An 18643-nucleotide genomic window follows, 5' to 3' on the forward strand; every position below is an offset into this window, starting at 1 on the left:
GATCATGACCTAAACCGAAGGCAGAAGCTTACCCCAATGAGCCACCCAGGTGCCCCAAGGGGACAGAGTTTAATCTAGTAACTCCAACAGGGCCTTTTCCTGATGGCAAAAAATCCCCACTCTTCTCATCCCGGGGACCAAGACGTGAAATTTGCTTGTAGGGTGAATCAGTGATGAAATATTAGGAAAAGCTTTTGGGTGCTCTCCTAATGTATTGATGGAGAGACTTTGGTTAGGAATTCCAAAGCAATTTACCACAGAAAAGCTCTTAGGTAAAAGGATGTGGACAGAGGGTGCCAGAGCCCTTGTTCTTATATTCCTTGTTTGTATATAGTTTGTTCGTATATTCCTCTTCTTGGCCTTCTACTCCTCAACAGGGTGGAAACTCACTCTCAGAACTTCTTTTATTTTAACTTTTGCTGTGTTTTCAAAATAGAGTTCTTCCATGCTCTGAGGATCTCCTCTTCGGTGTCCAAGATATGAATTACGGGTAACGTGGAACATCTCCGTGGGTTTGTATGACTAACAACTGCTCATAAATATGAGCACGGTCAGAAACCCCCGTGACGACTCTTCACTCGGTCTCCCTAAATCACAGCCAGATCTTTCATGTGAGGATTTTCAGGGAAGCCAAAGGTTACGTTCTCTGCTTTCTTTTGTCAATATGTCACAGTCCATTGGACCCAGCGACCAGGACCCCTCACAGCTGGTAGGGGAGTCATAGTTGTGGTCTTTATTAAGATTTAAATCACTTAAGGGCGCCTGGGTGGCTCAGTGGGTTAAGCCGCTGCCTTCGGCTCAGGTCATGATCTCAGGGTCCTGGGATCGAGTCCCGCATCGGGCTCTCTGCTCAGCAGGGAGCCTGCTTCCCTCTCTCTCTCTCTCTCTCTCCGCCTGCCTGCCTCTCTGTCTACTTGTGATCTCTCTCTGTCAAATAAATAATAAATAAAATCTTTAAAAAAAAAAAAGATTTAAATCACTTAAAATCCCATTGTTTTTTCCCTAGCCCCAAACATAAAAAATATGTGCAATATCAAAAAGGGATTTTCTGTAGGAATCAACTATTTCTTTTCAAAGTAAAAACACTGTTGACATAAGAATGTCATTCTTCGGGTTACAAAATCTATACCACGTGATTTTTTTAAAGTAAGCTCAAATGGTAAATTTTTTTTTAAAGATTTTATTTGTTTATTTGAGAGAGATACAGTGAGAGAGAGCATGAGCGAGAAGGTCAGAAGGAGAAGCAGACTCCCCATGGAGCTGGGAGCCCGATGCGGGACTCGATCCTAGAACTCCAGGATCATGACCTGAGCTGAAGGCAGTCGTCCAACCAACTGAGCCACCCAGGCGTCCCGATGGTAAAAATTTTTAAATATAACGAACGACTCCCCATTGTGGCATTTTTCATATTCAGTTCAAAAGATGTATAATAGAGGATATGTTAGTTGATTTACTCCCACAAAATCAAGTGTAGTTTTGGTAATGGTAATGGTACGAGTCGTGGAAGTGGCGCTTTTATAAGAGAGTGGAATATGGATAATTTTCATGTCATTACTACATAAAACCCATAATTCTTAGCACAAAATCCATTTACATGTAGCTTTAACGGCAAAAACTTGAGCAAATTTCCAAAGTTAGGTCTCATATTACCTAGCTTCCATGAATTAGACATATTTACTATGAAGTAATATCATAAATACTTAAACTACAGCTGTCAAGATGAATAAAATATACTTTATGATCTAGAATGTCTCCTTTTATGGCTAGATTTACTAGCGACTCATCCCTCAACTTCATTAATCCATAAAACATTTCCTATTCAATAATACAAAATGAGAAAATGCAGTATTTTTGCTTTTAGTGTAATTTTTAAGGCAAAATTGTATCCATGTGTTTGTGCTTGCTTTGAGAAGAGAGGGAGGATGATTATTTTCATTTCCAAGACAAAGTTATAAATAGCAAATGCCCTTCCTGGGAGTTTACTCTCTTTTGTTTACAGACACACAGTGCTTGCCACGAATAAGGCATCTGGTTGCTGGAGGCTGGGGTGGATCAGACAGATTTGGGCCCAAACTTAGGTTACTCTGTAGTCTTAGGCAAATCAGATAAACCTTTCTGAGCCTCAGTTTCTTCATCAGTAGAATGGGGATAATATCAAACTCTCGGGCTTTTGCAAGGATTGGAGATATTACATATATAATTAGCATTGTACCTAGCTTCAAGTTGGCCCTAGATGAATGTATCTATTGCATGACAGATAAATGCACAGAATAAATGCCAAATAAGTGTATTTATTCTACAGCAGACATTGTGTCCTTTACCAGGAATATATTAAAAAAAAAAAAAAGAGTGAGAGAGAAGAACTCTCAGTTCTTATTCTCAGAGAACTTATGATTTTATAGAGAAGGGAGGGCAGGACAGACATCTACACAGCAAACTATAAAGTACGTCAGACCATCTTTAGACCTCTCAGCATGGGATTATGTACAATGCCTAAGGGCTCAAAGGTGGGAGTAATTAATTCTCATTAGGAAAATGGATAAGGACAATCAATGTGATATTAGAGAAAACTTCACTTAAAACATTACGTTTGAGGGATGCATCGGTGGCTCAGTCGGTTAGATGTCTGCCTTCTGCTCAGGTCATGATCCCAGGATCCTGGGATCGAGCCCCACTTTGGGCTCCTTGCTCAGTGGGGAATCTGCTTCTTCTTCTCCCTCTGCCTGCCCCTCCCCCTGCTTGTGGTCTCTCTCTTTCTGACAAATAAATAAATAAAATCTTTAAAAAAAAGGATTACATTTGAGGATCTTGAAGAATAAACAGAATTTTGCCAAGTGGAAAAAAAGAACATCCCAGCAAGAACAAATAGTGTCAGTAAAGGTGCAGTGGCATGGGACACGCCTGCAGAGTCTGAACTGTGACTTCGCTTTTTCATGGTCTCCAGGCTGCCCACCCACCCTGCAGACTTTGTAGCTGCTAGCTTCTATAATTGTTTGTATGTGTTTATGTATGTGTGTGTATATGTGTATACACATAGACAAACATTTTATATATAGATATATATTCAAATTATTTGTGTTTCTTTGGAAACCCTGACTGACACAGATATGTGATTCAAATTTAAAAGCTTATATAAGTGGCACCTGGGGGGCTCAGTTGGTTCAGCATCTGCTTTCAGCTCAGGTCATGATCCCAGGGTCCAGGGATTGAGCTCCACATCGGGCTCCTTGTTCAACTGGGAACCTGTTTTTCCTTCTTCCCCTCACCACACTCGTGTTCTCTTTCTCACACACTCTCTGACTCTCTAATAAATAAATAAAATTGTTAAAAATAAGTAAAAGCTTGTATAATAAAATTGAGAGAACTTGCTCCTATCTAGGTATAAATGGTCCTTTGCAACGTCAAGATACAATCTTAGTTTCAGGGTTTCCCAGAAGAGATTGACCTCTTCTATTGGAGCGGTCCTCTGTTTTAGCTAACTCACGGCTTCTCCGGTTTCTCCAGTCCCACCCTGGGTTACTTGGCCCTCTGGCAGTGGTGTGGGGGACATGGCAGAGCTGAAGGGTGCTGACTGTGTGCTCTACTCCTGAAGCCACCTGAACTGATTGCATCCCTTGGCCTCTCGCTTTACCGCTTCAGGGCTCAGGGAGAGTAAGGCCCATGTTACTTTGTCGTGCTTTGTACACGGCTTTCTGAATTCCTTAACACCTAAATGCATGGTACCAGGTTCCAAAGTTTGCAGCCACTTGAGCTGAATTATTCTTCAGTTGAAGATTGCAGAAATCATAATATCTCTCCATGCCCTGCAATAGCGGATATGTGCTGCATGAAAACCAGGTCCTGCCCCATCTTACCGATGCTTTTATTATAATAATAACATCTTATATTTGATGGCTGCTTCATTTACTCCTTCATTTACTTTTATAAGTACTACTTCATTTGATCTTCAAAAATATTAGACAGGGAAGGAGTTCTTTTCCCAATTTTATATACATATGGACGTGGAAGCCTTGGGAAGTTAGATGAATATGAGCACTCAGCTAATGGTAACTGGGGGAGCTGGGTACCCATCCTCCTTTTCCAATTTTAAATTCCACACTCTGCCTCTTCCTTCCATTCTCTTATTCTTCCTCCCTCAATTTCATCCTTCAACAACATTTACTTATGAAATTCTATGTCAGGAATTGTTCTAAGTCTTGGACACACAGCAGACAAGAAGACAGACCTTTTCATGGACTATTTCCATAGACTATCTCCATGGAGCTTAGAGTCCAATAAGGAAAATAGGCATAAAAATTATAGATAACTAGCTTCAGTTGTGATAAGTACTATTGAGGAGACCTATAAGAGGCCTTTGAAGTGCATAAACATACTTTCCTGCTTTATTAGGGGAATGTGGGATAAGTGTTATCCTTGTCTTGACCTCTAGGTCATCCTCAGGTATGGTCTATGTTTTAATGTTGTATGAAATTCATACTCAGCAGGAGACAGGTAGCACACTCAGATATGGTAGTTGGGGAGAATACAGTAAAAGGAATCCTTACAAATGTGTAGCCATCTCCGAGGGGATGAGAGAAGGAATAGTTTCCAGAAGATAGATTGTGTTCCTGGGGGAGCTGTTCTCTTCAGTCAACCTGCAACAATATATCAGGGAGAGAGTTGGGGAATAACACCCCTCTCCTTCCCCTCCAGCCCTCTCCTCTGCTGAGACAACCAGTAGCCTGAGATCAAGGGGGCTTACTGCGGAGCTCCCTCTGTAGGTCAACGGTGTGAAGGGTTGAGAAGGTGTCAGAAGTGGTGAATGAAAAATGATTATCTTCGGCTGATTGTTGCTAGCAGGTCTGCCTCTAACAGCCTTTCCAGGATCATTTTTAACTCAGTAGTTTCATGAATTGTCTTCCTCCTTGCATGTACTATTGTCCCTTTTTCCCCAGCAGCCAAAGCAATTCTAGAAGAATCCCATAGAACATCTGACCTACTCCTTACTACTTTAAAATCAGCCAATAGCTTTTCATTGTCTTTAGATTAAACTCCAGACTTCCATAACCTTAAGGCACTATTTGAGCAGCTCTATCTCCTTTTCCAGCTTCATTAGATACCGTTCGCTTTCTTGTTCGTTATATCCCTGTCTTCCTGTTGCCATCTATGGCAAGCTTGCTCTTGCTTCAAGAACTGGAGGTTTTCTGTTTTCTTTGCCTAATGGTCTCATAGCTGGTGATTTTCCTCTTCTACCTCTCATTCCTTTTCCTCTCTTCTTCTTCCTCTTTTCACCCTCCTCCTCCTCATTATTAAAAGTAATTCACTTGTCTATGTGTCTGTTTTTATGTCAGTACCATGCTGTCTTGGTGATCACAGCTTTGTAGTAAAGCTTGAAATCAGGTAATGTGATGCCCCCAGTTTTGTTCTTCTTTTTCAACATTTCCTTAGCAATTCGGGGTCTCTTCTGATTTCATACAAATTTTAGGATTATTAGCTCCAGCTCTTTGAAAAATACTGGTGGAATTTTGATCAGAATGGCATTAAAGGTATAGATTGCTCTAGGTAGTATAGACATTTTAACAATGTTTATTCTTCCATTCCAAGAGCATGGAATGGTCTTCCATCTTTTTCTGTCTCCTTCAATTTCTTTCATGAGTGTTCTGTAGTTCCTCGAATACAGATCCTTTACCTCTTTGGTTAGGTTTATTCCCAGGTATCTTACGGTTCTTGGTGCTATAGTAAATGGAATTGATTCTCTAATTTCCCTTTCTGTATTTTCATTGTTAGCGTATAAGAAAGCAACTGATTTCTGTACATTGACTTTGTATCCTGCCACATTTCTAAATTGTTGTATGAGTTCTAATAGTTTGGGGGTGGAGTCTTTTGGGTTTTCCATATAAAGTATCATATCATCTGCGAAGAAAGAGAGTTTGACTTCTTCATTGCCAATTTGGATACCTTTTATTTCTCTTTGTTGTCTGATTGCTATTGCTAGGACTTCTAATACTATGTTGAACAAGAGTGGTGAGAGTGGGCATCCTTGTCGTGTTCCTGATCTCAATGGGAAGGTTGCGAGCTTTTTCCCCTTGAGGATGATATTTGCTGTGGGTTTTTCATAGATAGATTTTATGAAGTTCAGGAATGTTCCCTCTATCCCTATACTTTGAAGCATTTTAATCAGGAACGGATGCTGGATTTTGTCAAATGCTTTTTCTGCATCAATTGAGAGGACCATGTGGTTCTTCTCTCTTCTCTTATTGATTTGTTCTATCACATTGATTGATTTGCAAATGTTGAACCATTCTTGTAACCCAGGGATGAATCCCACCTGGTCATGGTGGATAATCTTTTTAATGTGCTGTTGGATCCTATTTGCTAGGATCTTGTTGAGAATCTTAGCATCCATATTCATCAGTGATGTTGGTCTGAAATTCTCCTTTTTGGTGGGGTCTTTGCCTGGTTTGGGGATCAGGGTAATGCTGGCTTCATAAAAAGAGTCTGGAAGTTTTCCTTCTGTTTCAATTTTTTGAAACAGCTTCTGGAGAATAGGTGTTATTTCTTCTTTGAAAGTTTGGTAGAATTCCCCAGGGAATCCATCAGGTCCTGGGCTCTTGTGTTTTGGGAGGTTTCTGATCACTGCTTCGATCTCATTACTAGATATCAGTCTATTCAGGTTGTCAATTTCTTCCTGGTTCAATTTTAGGAGTTTATAGTTTTCCAGGAATGCATCCATTTCATCTAGGTTGCTTAACTTACTGGCATATAACTGTTGATAATAATTTCTGATGATTGGTTCTATTTCCTTGGTGTTAGTTGTGATCTCTCCCTTTTCATTCATAATTTTATTAATTTGAGCTTTCTCTCTTTTCTTTTGGATTAGTGTGGCCAATGGTGTATCACTCTATGGTCAAATAATCTTCGACAAAGCAGGAAAAAATATACAGTGGAAAAAATACAGTCTCTTCAATAAATGGTGCTGGGAAAATTGGACAGCTATATGTAGAAGAATGAAACTTGACCATTCTCTTACACCGTACACAAAGATAAACTCGAAATGGATAAAAGACCTCAACGTGAGACAGGAATCCATCAGAATCCTAGAGGAGAACATAGGCAGTAACCTCTACGATATTAGCCACAGCAACTTCTTTCAAGATATGTCTCCAAAGGCAAAGGAAACAAAAGTGAAAATGAACTTTTGGGACTTCATCAAGATCAAAAGCTTCTGCACAGCAAAGGAACAGTCAAAAAACAAAGAGGCAACCCACGGAATGGGAGAAGATATTTGTAAATGACAGTAAAGACAAAAGGTTAATATCCAGGATCTATAAAGAACTTTCAAACTCAACACACACAAAACAGGTAATCATGTCAAAAAATGGGCAGAAGACATGAACAGACACTTTTCCAATGAAGACATACAAATGGCTATCAGACATATGAAAAAGAGTTCATCATCACTAGCCATCAGGGAGATTCAAATTAAAACCACATTGAGATACCACCTTACACCAGTTAGAATGGCCAAAATTAGCAAGACAGGAAACAACATGTGTTAGAGGGGATGTGGAGAAAGGGGAACCCTCTTACACTGTTGGTGAGAATGCAAGTTGGTGCAGCCACTTTGGAGAACAGTGTGGAGATTCCTTAAGAAATTAAAAATAGAGCTTCCCTATGACCCTACAATTGCACTACTGGGTATTTACCCCAAAGATACAGATATAGTGAAAAGAAGGGCCATCTGTACCCCAATGTTTATAGCAGCAATGGCCACAGTTGCCAAACTGTGGAAAGAACCAAGATGCCCTTCAATGGACGAATGGATAAGGAAGATGTGGTCCATATACACTATGGAGTATTATGCCTCCATCAGAAAGGATGAATACCCAACTTTTGTATCAACATGGATGGGACTGGAAGAGATTATGCTGAGTGAAATAAGGCAAGCAGAGAGAGTCAATTATCATATGGTTTCACTTATTTGTGGAGCATAACAAATAACGTGGAGGACATGGGGAGATGGAGAGGAGAAGGGAGTTGAGGGAAATTGGAAGGGGAGGTGAACCATGAGAGACCATGGACTCTGAAAAACAACTTGAGGGTTTTGAAGGGGCAGGGGGTGGGAGGTTGGGGCAGCCAGATGGTGGGTATTATGGAGGGCATGTATTGCATGGAGCACTGGGTGTGGTGCATAAACTATGAATTCTGTTAACTGAAAAGACATTTAAAAAAAAAGTAATTCACTTTTTTGAGGTATAACATCATACATTAAAGAGCCCAAATTTTAACTACACACCTTGATGAATTTTTACATGTGTATATACCTATAAAAACAACCACCCAGATCAAGATATAAAGCCTTCGCAGGCCCCCAGAAGGCTCAGTTGTGCTCCTGCCCATCAATGTCTTACCCCTTCCCCAGGTCAAAGAGTATTCTGAGCTCTATCATCACGGAACAGTTTTTGAACTTCATATAAATGCAGTCATACAACATGTACATCTTTGTGTCAGGATTCTTCTGCTCAGCAGAATGTCTATGAGAGCTCTCTCTGTTTCTTGCTGATACCAGCAGCTTCTTGTTTTTGCTCTGTAGTATTCCACTCCATGGACACACTAGCATTGATCCATTCCACTGCTGAAAGACATTTGATTCTAGTTTTTGGTTATTATGACTAGCGCTGTTACAGACATCGTGATGGGTATATATCCAGGAGTGGGATTGTTGCACCAGAGGATGGGGGGAATTTTTGCTTCAGTAGACATTGCCAAATAGCTTCTGAAAATGGTTGTACCAGCGTATCCTCCCAGCAGCCACGGACAAGTGCTCCACTCAGCATATGAGACAACATCCTTGTCAGCACTTAGAAGTGACTGGCTAATTTTAGCCCTTCTGGGAGGTGCAGAGTGATGTCTCATCATGGTTTTCATGTGCATTTTTTTTTTTGATGATTATAATGTTGAGCAACATTGCATAGGCTTGTTGAGCATTTAGATAGCATCTTTGGTAAAGTACTGATCAAGTGTTCTGCCAATCAAAACCAATATTTGACACCTTTTTTTTTCCTTCTAGCTTATAGAAGTCCTTTATGTATTTTGGATATGATTTCTTAGTCTGACACTTGAATGCCACATTTTATCTCCTGGTCTGTAGCTTGCCTTTTCACTCTCTTAGTAATGTGTTTTGGTAAACGCAAGTTCTGAGGTTAAATTTAGCAAACTTTTCTCATATGGCCACTGCTTTCTGATACCTAAGAAATTTTTGTATATGTTACTTCTCATTATAACCTCCTCAGAGAACCTGCCCCAGCCTCCTGGTTGTATGTTTTGGTCTTCAGGCCTGCACTGACCTCCATGAGGCCTGGAGCGTGAGTACAAGTGGAGTCCTCTGATATTCCTGCTGGAGGACCAGCTGCAGTGGCTTTGGGTTCAGACTTATAGTCATACTATCAAGCACCAGTTGTCATTACAACTACAATAGACAGGCAACAACACAGAATAATGAGTATGGTCACAAGCGACAGGGCTGGGAGAGTAGGCACAGTCTCAGCTACAAAAAGCCATAAGCTTTGGGGTCCCTTCAACTTGATAAGTAGCTAGCCACATATTTTCTGTGGTGCATTCCGAGGCACTCTGTTCAGATCCCCCACTTCAGAATCAAGGCTCTTCTCCTTGCCTTCTCCTTAGGGATGTTAGCTGCTGATGGCTTATAGCTGAGTCTCTTTCAGGGCTTACCCCTACATGAGATATCTCTAAAGAACCATCCCTCCTTTTGCAGATCAGCCAAGGCCTCTTTTGCAAATAAATTGCAATTCATTTCTCTTTCTGTTTGATTCCCATGCCTTCACTTCCTCACAGGTACAGATCCTCGGAGCCCTCTTCCAGAAACTTCCGTCATGCAGGTCTCCCTCTCAGAATCTGTTCTCCACACTCAGGGACCCTTAGGGGTGTGTGACTAATGCCCCTTCTCTGCTGCAGCTGTATCTCATCAATATTGGTTCCTCAGTTTCCAATAAAGTCTCCGTAATGAGGTACAGGTGCTTGGAATTGTACACTTTGCCCTTTGGGCTTCCCATTCACCTTGGGTCCAGCATAAGGTAGTAGTTTGATGATTCCCTGAGGAACTGTTGATGATGAATCCAATCCTCAGGCATCCCTGAGGCTGGAGGGTGACCAAAAAACCAACTGTTAGGTTTTATTTGTTGTTGTTGTTGTTGTTCTAAGACGTTCTAAGGTGTACAAACACATGATTACACATATACTATTACCTGCAACAGGAGTGAAAAAAGAAAAAAATAAGACACCCAGGCTTATTAAAAATGTCCACTAAATGACTACCATAGGCATTGAGTACAGGACCAAGGGGTGAATCATAGTTCAGGGGAACAGTGGCCCTTGTTATTTGCTCTCTGTTTTTGTGGAGAGGCTGGTGATGGCAGGGTGACTAGCCCATCTCTGGGACCTTCCTGGTTGTAACAGTACATTTCTGCATTCTGCCAAACCCTGAGACTGGGCAAATGAGGACCACTGACTGGCTGCCCCATTGGGTCTCATCAGGAAGCTGCTTAAGGAAGAGTTGAGTTTTTCTGAACATTGAAGGGCCAACTCTTGTCTTGTCAGCACCTACTTACAGTGATTCAGAAAAATAATTTTCTCATAATTTAAGGAGGCCAAAAATTTATGCTATATTCTGAACATAACAGAATTGGATTAGTCATCATGTGATGAAAGACAGCCATTTCAAAAGTGCATCCCATCGAGGTGAAAAGTGTGAGGCTTGATAAATAGGAAGTAATTGGGATGGCATCTCATTTTCAGTAGCTTTCCCTTTGTTACCTTCTGAACAGTGCATGGTTTACTGTTCTCCCTGCATTTATTTGAAGATTTTATGAAAACGCATAAGTTGTTGACATTTTGGGCACCATTAATGATGAAAACTTATTGTACATTATGCCAAATTGAAGGGAATAGAAATTATAGTGTCTGAGAATGACATGGCAGCAGCAGCAGAGTGCCCGACGCAGCCACAAATTCCAATTAAAGGAGCAGAGCTCTGTGAAGCTTGCATATAAAACACAGGGCTGGGCAAGTGCCCAAGCCCCAAAGGGACCTCCTGCTGAAGTAGCACAGTTAGCTGCTGGGACACTTCTCCCTGTGGAGGACTGGTTAGGATAGCTTTCTGCTGAAGTTTACAGGGACCTGGGTAAGAGTTGTTCAACTTTGTGTGGGGGTCACTTTCTACCATGTAGAGTGAAATCAAAAGGTAGCCAGTCCGGGGCTGCCTCTCCACTGTGCCAGCAGAGACTGATTGCTTCTTTCTGTTTAATCATTTTTACCATGTGGTTTTTGTCTTCATGCTTATTTCATGGTTTCAAGATGGTTGTGCCACCACCTATACTTGTCTGTGTTCTCGTCAGAGAGGAGGAGAAGGGTGGAAGGTGAAAATGTGAGTACCAGATAAGTGAAAAGTGCTTTCCCAGAGGCTGTGACAATTCCTATTTGTATCTCATTGTCTAGAGGTGTGTCACCTAGCCATCTATCTATACGACCATATATGCTTTGTCATGTGGTCAGCTGTGGCTGCAAGGGGGTGAGAAGGTAGATGTTTGCCTTTCATCCCCCCCTACATTAAATCAGAGTTCTGTTCTTGGGGAGAAGATGAGATATGGGGTAGGCCACCGGTAGCGTTTAGCACAAGCTGAGAGCCTCTCCATCTCTTGCCCGAAGGTAGGTTAGAGATCTGTATCTGATTAGGATATCTGCTTGGATGTAAGCTCCAGGCCATGTATTACACAGAATCCCTTGGTCAGATAAAATGCCAAATGAATGGGAATAAGCAACAGGAAGACTTCATGCAACCCCATGAAGACAGAAAATGTTAGTTGAGTCCATGAAAGGGGAGAATAATCCAAACTTTATTTATAAGGAATGAGTTAGAAATACTTCATAAATGGATTAATCTAGCACATGGTTCAGGAAACACCTAAAATTGTGCCTAGCACTTGCTGTTGATCTGAGAGATGAGGATAATCTGCTATTTCTGCCCTATAGGTGATTATATCCTCACTGGTGGTGTGGGGGCAATAGGTGAAAAATGGAAACCAACAGAGTAACTTCTCAATGAGAGGAGAGGTCACTGGGTTCGGGTGGGGTTAGGAAAGGCTTCGTGGAGAAAGGAGGTATGTCTGGGACCTTAGATGGGGGATTCAATTTGGACAGTTAGGTAAGATGGTGCAGAAGGCAGAATCCACACAGTCCTGGATCTGGATGGCCTGTTTTGGATGTGGAACTGTGAGAAAACAAGCTTAAAGAGAAGGTGTACACAGTCAGAATGGCTAAAATTAACAAGTCAGGAAATGACAGATGCTGGCAACGACGTGGAGAAAGGGGAACCCTCCTATACTGTTGGTGGGAATGTAAGCTGGTGTAGCCGCTCTGGAAAACAGCATGGAAGTTCCTCAAAAAGCTGAAAATAGAGCTAGTTACCCTTCAACCCAGCAATTGCACTACTGGGTATTTACCCTAAAGATACAAATGTAGTGATCTGAAGGGGCATGTGCACCTGAATGTTTATAGCAGCAATGTCCACAATAGCCAAACTATGGAAAGAACTTAGATGTCCATCAACAGATGAATGGATAAAGAAGAAGTGGTATATATATACAATGGAATACTATGCAGCCATCAAAAGAAATGAAATCTTGCCATTCACAATGACATGGATAGAACTAGAGGGTATTATGCTTAGCAAAATAAGTCAATCAGAGAAAGACAATTATCATATGATCTCCCTGATATGAGGAAGTTGAGAGGCAATATGGGGGGGTTTGGGGGGTAGGAAAAGAATAAATGAAACAAGATGGGATCAGGAGGGAGACAAACCATAAGAGACTCTTAATCTCACAAAACAAACTGAGGGTTGCCAGGGATGGGTGGGTAGGGAGAGGGTGGTGGGGCTATGGACACTGGGGAGGGTATGTGCTATGGTGAGTGCTGTGAAATTTGTAAACCTGGCAATTCACAGACCTGTACCCCTGGGACTAATAATACATTATATGTTAATAAAAAATAAAAAATTATATTTAAAAAAACGAGAAGATGTACAGATGGCTAGTTGCTTATGCATTACTACCTTCTCCATTTTCCTTTATAGGAAATCTCCCACTTTATTAGACTGGGTAATAGGTCCATCTTGAAAAATATATTTCTTAGCATTTTTTGTGGCAAAAATGGTTCTGAGGTAGAAGCCTAAGTCTCTTAGGACTGGGACTCCCAGGACAGGGCCTGATGCTGTCATAAATATGTACTTTTTTGTCCTTGTCTTTTCCTCTTTTCTGCTGTTGAGAACATTGATGTGATACCTGGAGCTTCAGTGGCCATCTTATGACCATGAGATTATTTTCAAATTGGAAACTATAAGCTAAAGGTTGCAGAAGAAAAAAGTATACAGTGCCTGGTTCCCTGCTGACCATGGACCTACCATACCAATTCCAGACACTTTCATGAATGTGAGAAAATACACTTTTATATTAGATCACTGTTATATGGGGACCCTGTTATATGCAAGAAAACCTAATTCAGACATGGTTTAGGAGATTAGGTTGGAAACATAGGATCAGGCCAAATTATGGATAAATTAAAACAAAACAAAACAAAACAACCTCTACAACTTCTGAGGATCAATTGTCTGTCAGACACTGAACTGTATTTTACATTATGACATTCTGAAGTACCTCCTTTTCTTTCCTCTCCATTATGTCTCAAGATGTTATTGAGGTAAAGCAAGAGCTGATAAAATGACATCGTATCATCTCCTAAATAAGGCGATCCTCTTGCCAGTCATACTGTTGCTGTGCCTGCTAGTGACCCTGTGGTAGGGAGTTCTTCTCCTGCTATTCACTGAGGCCAATAGAAACATGCCAGAAGGTGTCAATGCTTCTCTACTGAAGAGTTCAGACAGTACCTTCAAAACAAATCATTGTATTGACAGTTGAGTGCTGGGTCCTAATCCCCAAATCTGGCCACCTCACCACCTTGCCCAGAACAGAGAAGCAGGTCCCAACCAGTATGGATGCACCTTAGGCATCTTGAGAGCCCTCCAAGGGCAATCTCTGTCTTTTTTAATGATCTTTCTTCCTTACCTGGTCACTTGGGTGTTCCAGAAAGCAGATGCTGAGGCAGATTTAGGAGCATAAGCAATTTGGGTAGGGGGAATGGGGAGAGGTAAAATCTGTGAAAGATGAAAGGGAAAAGAGTAAGGGGGAGACCTCAGGCTGTGAAGCTTCTCTGACCCATTCCAGCTGATGCCACAGGGAGCTTGGGAACAAAGATGGCCACCAGCAGTGTCCTGTTCTGGGCAGAAATAGTCAGATTCCCTTGCCACCATGGGCTGGCAGCCACCTAGGAAAATATGGCATCAGCAAAAGAGTCGAGACAAAGCTTGAAGATGCCAGTAGCTGGAGGCCATTAGCTAATCACTCTTCTTGAAGCCGGACAGCGATTCTTCTGGAAAAGATCTTAGTGGCTCCTCTGCAGCTGTCAAGAATCCCCTCACCAAACTCCTATCTAACCCTCTCTTCCTCCCCTGAGGCTCCACCAGACTTCTGGGTCCATCTGCCCTCCCTCCGAAACCATCCAGTTCCAAATTCTTTCTTTCCTCTGACCCCTCTCTCAACCTTGATTACCCGCCCACTGTTGAGGCCCTTCTCCGCCAATTCTGCTGCCGTGCAGTGTGAACGGGAAGCACGGTTTCAGGGCCTCCCAGCTTGGGAGCTGAGAGGGAAGAAGGTAAGCACTGATCATCTAGAGGGCGGGGAGGGCCGAGAAAGGAACTTCCACACGGCTGCAGCTTGTTCTCGGCTAACGTGTTTATAATGTAGCAAACCTCACAGTTGAACGATGACTCTTCTTCACAGACCCCGATTCATAACCTTTTAACACTATTTCCTAAGAACTGTAACCCAGGCTATGTTGTGCTAAGAATGCATCTGCTTCTTTCCCAAACCAGCTTGTGTTCCCTGGACCCCAGAGGAATCTGGGCTTAGCTCCTGGCATTCCAGGTCACTTGGGGAGAAGGAGACTCCACTCCAGTCTGCTGTGACGCTCCAGAATGACCCCACTTCATCCTCACGGTCACCCTGCAATGCACTGCCTTCTCATCTCACATCCCAGGCAGCCAAGATGCTGTGTGTTGAGGGGTTTGGAACAGAGAGAACCAGGATACAGACACAGATCCATCTGGCAGCAAAGCCCATCTACTTTCTGATGGCCCATTCTCAGCAGGAGGGTTCGCACCCTAGGGATCCATCCATTCATCTGTTCATCACATGCTAATTAGGCACCACTCTGAGCCTACTGGTCCCTGATTCTGGGTAGCTTTGATCTGAGAAGAGGCATAGACCCTGGTTTTGTTTGTGTCATTAGCTAATGTGAACCAAATATTGCCAGACCCAGGCTGAGCCATTCTCCTGGGCTACATTCTCACAGCAGCCTTTGAAGATGTAAGGGTATTTTTAATCTGCACTTGACAAACGTGGAATCCAGCAAAGTTAAGCGGTTGCTCCAGGTCACACAGCAAGTAGTGGCAACATGGGGATCTACTTTCAGGCAGTCTGATGCCAGGGTGTGGGGCTGGCCCCGGACTCCACCAAATGCATCAGAAGGGATAGTGTGCTGGGTCCATGCCTGGCTGCTGATGCCAGTCCCTAAGACCAGTGCCGCAGGGTCCAAGATAGTCACGAGAGATATGGCTGGAATGATCAAAGGGTTTTCCCCTGAGTACTGATGTTTAAAAATAATTTTTAGTTAGAAAATTAAAGACTGGGGTGCCTGGGTGGCTCAGGTGTTAAGTATCTGCCTTCGGCTCAGGTGTTAAGTATCTGCCTTTAGCTCAGGTCATGATCCCAGAGTCCTGGGATCAAGTCCACATCAGGCTCCTGCTCAGCGGAAAGCCTGCTTCTCCCTCTCCTACTCCTCCTGCTTGTGTTCCCTCTCTTGCTGTGTCTCTCTCTGTCAAATAAATAAAATCTTTTAAAAAAAAATTAAAAGACTGCATTGGAATATTATTGCTTCAAGCCCATGAAAGTTCATGACATGAATACAGACTTTCAAAATTCTGAAGATGAGAAATGGGTGGCCCTCTTGTTCTAGAACACAAAGAGGAGCAGGCTTCCCATAGCTGGTGTATGGGGTGAGCACTGGATGCTGTCTGTGTTTCAGGAAGACCAAGCACTTTGCCCTCTCCGAAGCCATTTCTGAGAAAAGCTATTGTTTCCAACGTTCTTACAGATAAATATGTAGCTTTGTTCTGATACATTTAATGTGAACACTTAAAGATTTATTTATTTGAGAGAGAGAAAGCATGTGTGAGTACAGGATGAGGGGCAGAGGCAGAGGGGGACAGAGAATCCCCAAACAGACCCCCACTGAGTGCAGAGCTGGATGTGGGGCTCGATCCCAGAATGCTGACATCCTAACCTGAGCCAAAACCAAGAGTCAGATGCTTAACTGACTGAGCCAGGAACCCCTTATGTGAACATTTGATACATAAGACAAACCAAGAGGACCTACTGGAGGGGAGCAGAGGGGAAGGTCTCCTGGCTTAAAGTAGCCACTGAGTTGGTTTCATGGAAAAGCACTGAAAGCCTCAGGGAAAAAGGCGATTCCATGTCTGTAGGCAAGCAAAAATGCTAATCTTATGATACAACATCACCTTTGGGTCATCAGGCGGCGTGAGAAACTTTAGCAGTCATCAAGCAATGAGATAGTGAGAAATGGGTTTTGGAACATGAAGGTGAAGAAGGGGCCAGAGTCTAGAAGCCTGGGTTTGCAGGTGTGGGTGAGGAGGCAGCCCTGGGCATGGCTGGTCTGGTAGATGGAATCAAGAGGACATGATTGTGAGGAAGTGGATTTTGAGGCATGCTTCTGCTTCCTGGGGATGCGTGCATGGTGAATTAAAGGGGATGTCCCTGTTACCAATTGAGCCTGAAATTGTGCAATGCTGGTGATTTGTGGGGTAGGATGTTACAGTCCAAGCATATGGTCCGAGATATGCTATAAAGTCATATCCAGTCATAAATTAGGATATGGCCGGGGATAAGGTTTTCATCCAATTGTAAGATTTGTGATACTTATTTGTAATGTTTTTGGGTTGGAACTCAAGAAGGGAAGTAAAAATCACATTTGGGCTTTCACTTTTAGAATAAGACAGTAGCTTTCTAATCATTTTTGCAACTGCTTCCAAATACTTTTTAGCAATAGAATTCTGTTTTCAAATTAAACCTTGCTTGGGATTCCATGGTATTGAATAGACAGGTCAGTATTTTATCAACATAAATGTATAATATTTATTTTATATAAAGTTAATCAGGGATAACTATGGGACTATTTGGATGATCCATAATATTTGAAATTAGATGCAGTCTTTCATCAATTCCAGTATCCAGTTTGTTCCAGATGTTTCTTTTTGTTATCACAGATAGGAGGAAACAGTGGTTTACACAGATAAGGGGTAGTAAAAGTTAAGTGTTTTTAAGTAACTTGCTGTTTATTCCCAGGATACTATTTAATTAACCAAAAGTAGCAGAAGATATTTTATCCCAAGTTTTTCTTCAGAATAAGTTTTATTGGCACACAAGTCAGTAGATTAGTTATTTCCTATCAGCCCTTTTGTTTTTTTAATTAAAATTTAAAAGCTGATTCTTTGATTAAGTTATGGCTGTGGTACCCAGTGCTATTTCTTTCTTTGGAATGGTTTCCCCATCTCAAATAGCACTTGTTCTTGGACAGTTCTAGAATCTTCAGGGGCAAGTGGGGTGCTATCAGCAATTCATCATTTCACTGGTTTTCAGTGTGAGTTCCATGTTACCCAAGAGTTTCATTAGGATTTCGTTTAAAAAATATATTAATCATTTTCAAAGTGTCATCTTAAAAAGGACATACATTTTCTCACACTGGAGATATTTGATGCCCTGACTGTGTAATCCACCAGTCCAATGTCTTTGATAGTCTTTGCATCAAGCATCTTGTCACCTTTGGCTAATGGAAGAGTAAATTGATATTGAGGACATATCCCCTATGGGACAGAGATTTCTCATTGTTTTCACAATATCCATTTACCCTTCTTTCTTAAAAACGGTACCTCGTAACAATGTAGCCAGCTAGAAAACATTTCCCAGACTTCCTTGCTATGCCATGTGTTCACTTGACCTTGTCCTGAAGTCTTAATTGTGTTGTGTGATACTTTAGGGTTTTCCTTATGTGAAATTCAGTTATGTTGTATTCTTCTTCATTGTCCTTCCATGCTTTCCCTTAGAGCCACCTGAGACTATGAGGTTATCTTGAGAATGGGAGCATAATGATGATAGTGCAGAGTAATAGAAGAAACCTCGGTCATTGATGAATGTGGAACCATCACACTAGATCTGTAGTCCCTACCTCTGAACTTCTGTCACTGTCACTTGTTTCAGTTGCACTTACATATAGTATTACCTAATTCTGACGGATACTGTCAGAAAACCTTGGTCTAGAAGAAACTATGAATCTTTAGATTGGTAGATGTACCAGTTAATATCCTTTTGATTACATGTAATAGACATTCAAGTAATGGTGGATTAAGTAATAAAGTAGTTAGTTATTTTATATAATAGGAAATTAGAAGGTAGACAGT

Source organism: Lutra lutra, chromosome 3 (assembly GCF_902655055.1).
Source record: "Lutra lutra chromosome 3, mLutLut1.2, whole genome shotgun sequence".
NCBI lineage: Eukaryota > Metazoa > Chordata > Mammalia > Carnivora > Mustelidae > Lutra > Lutra lutra.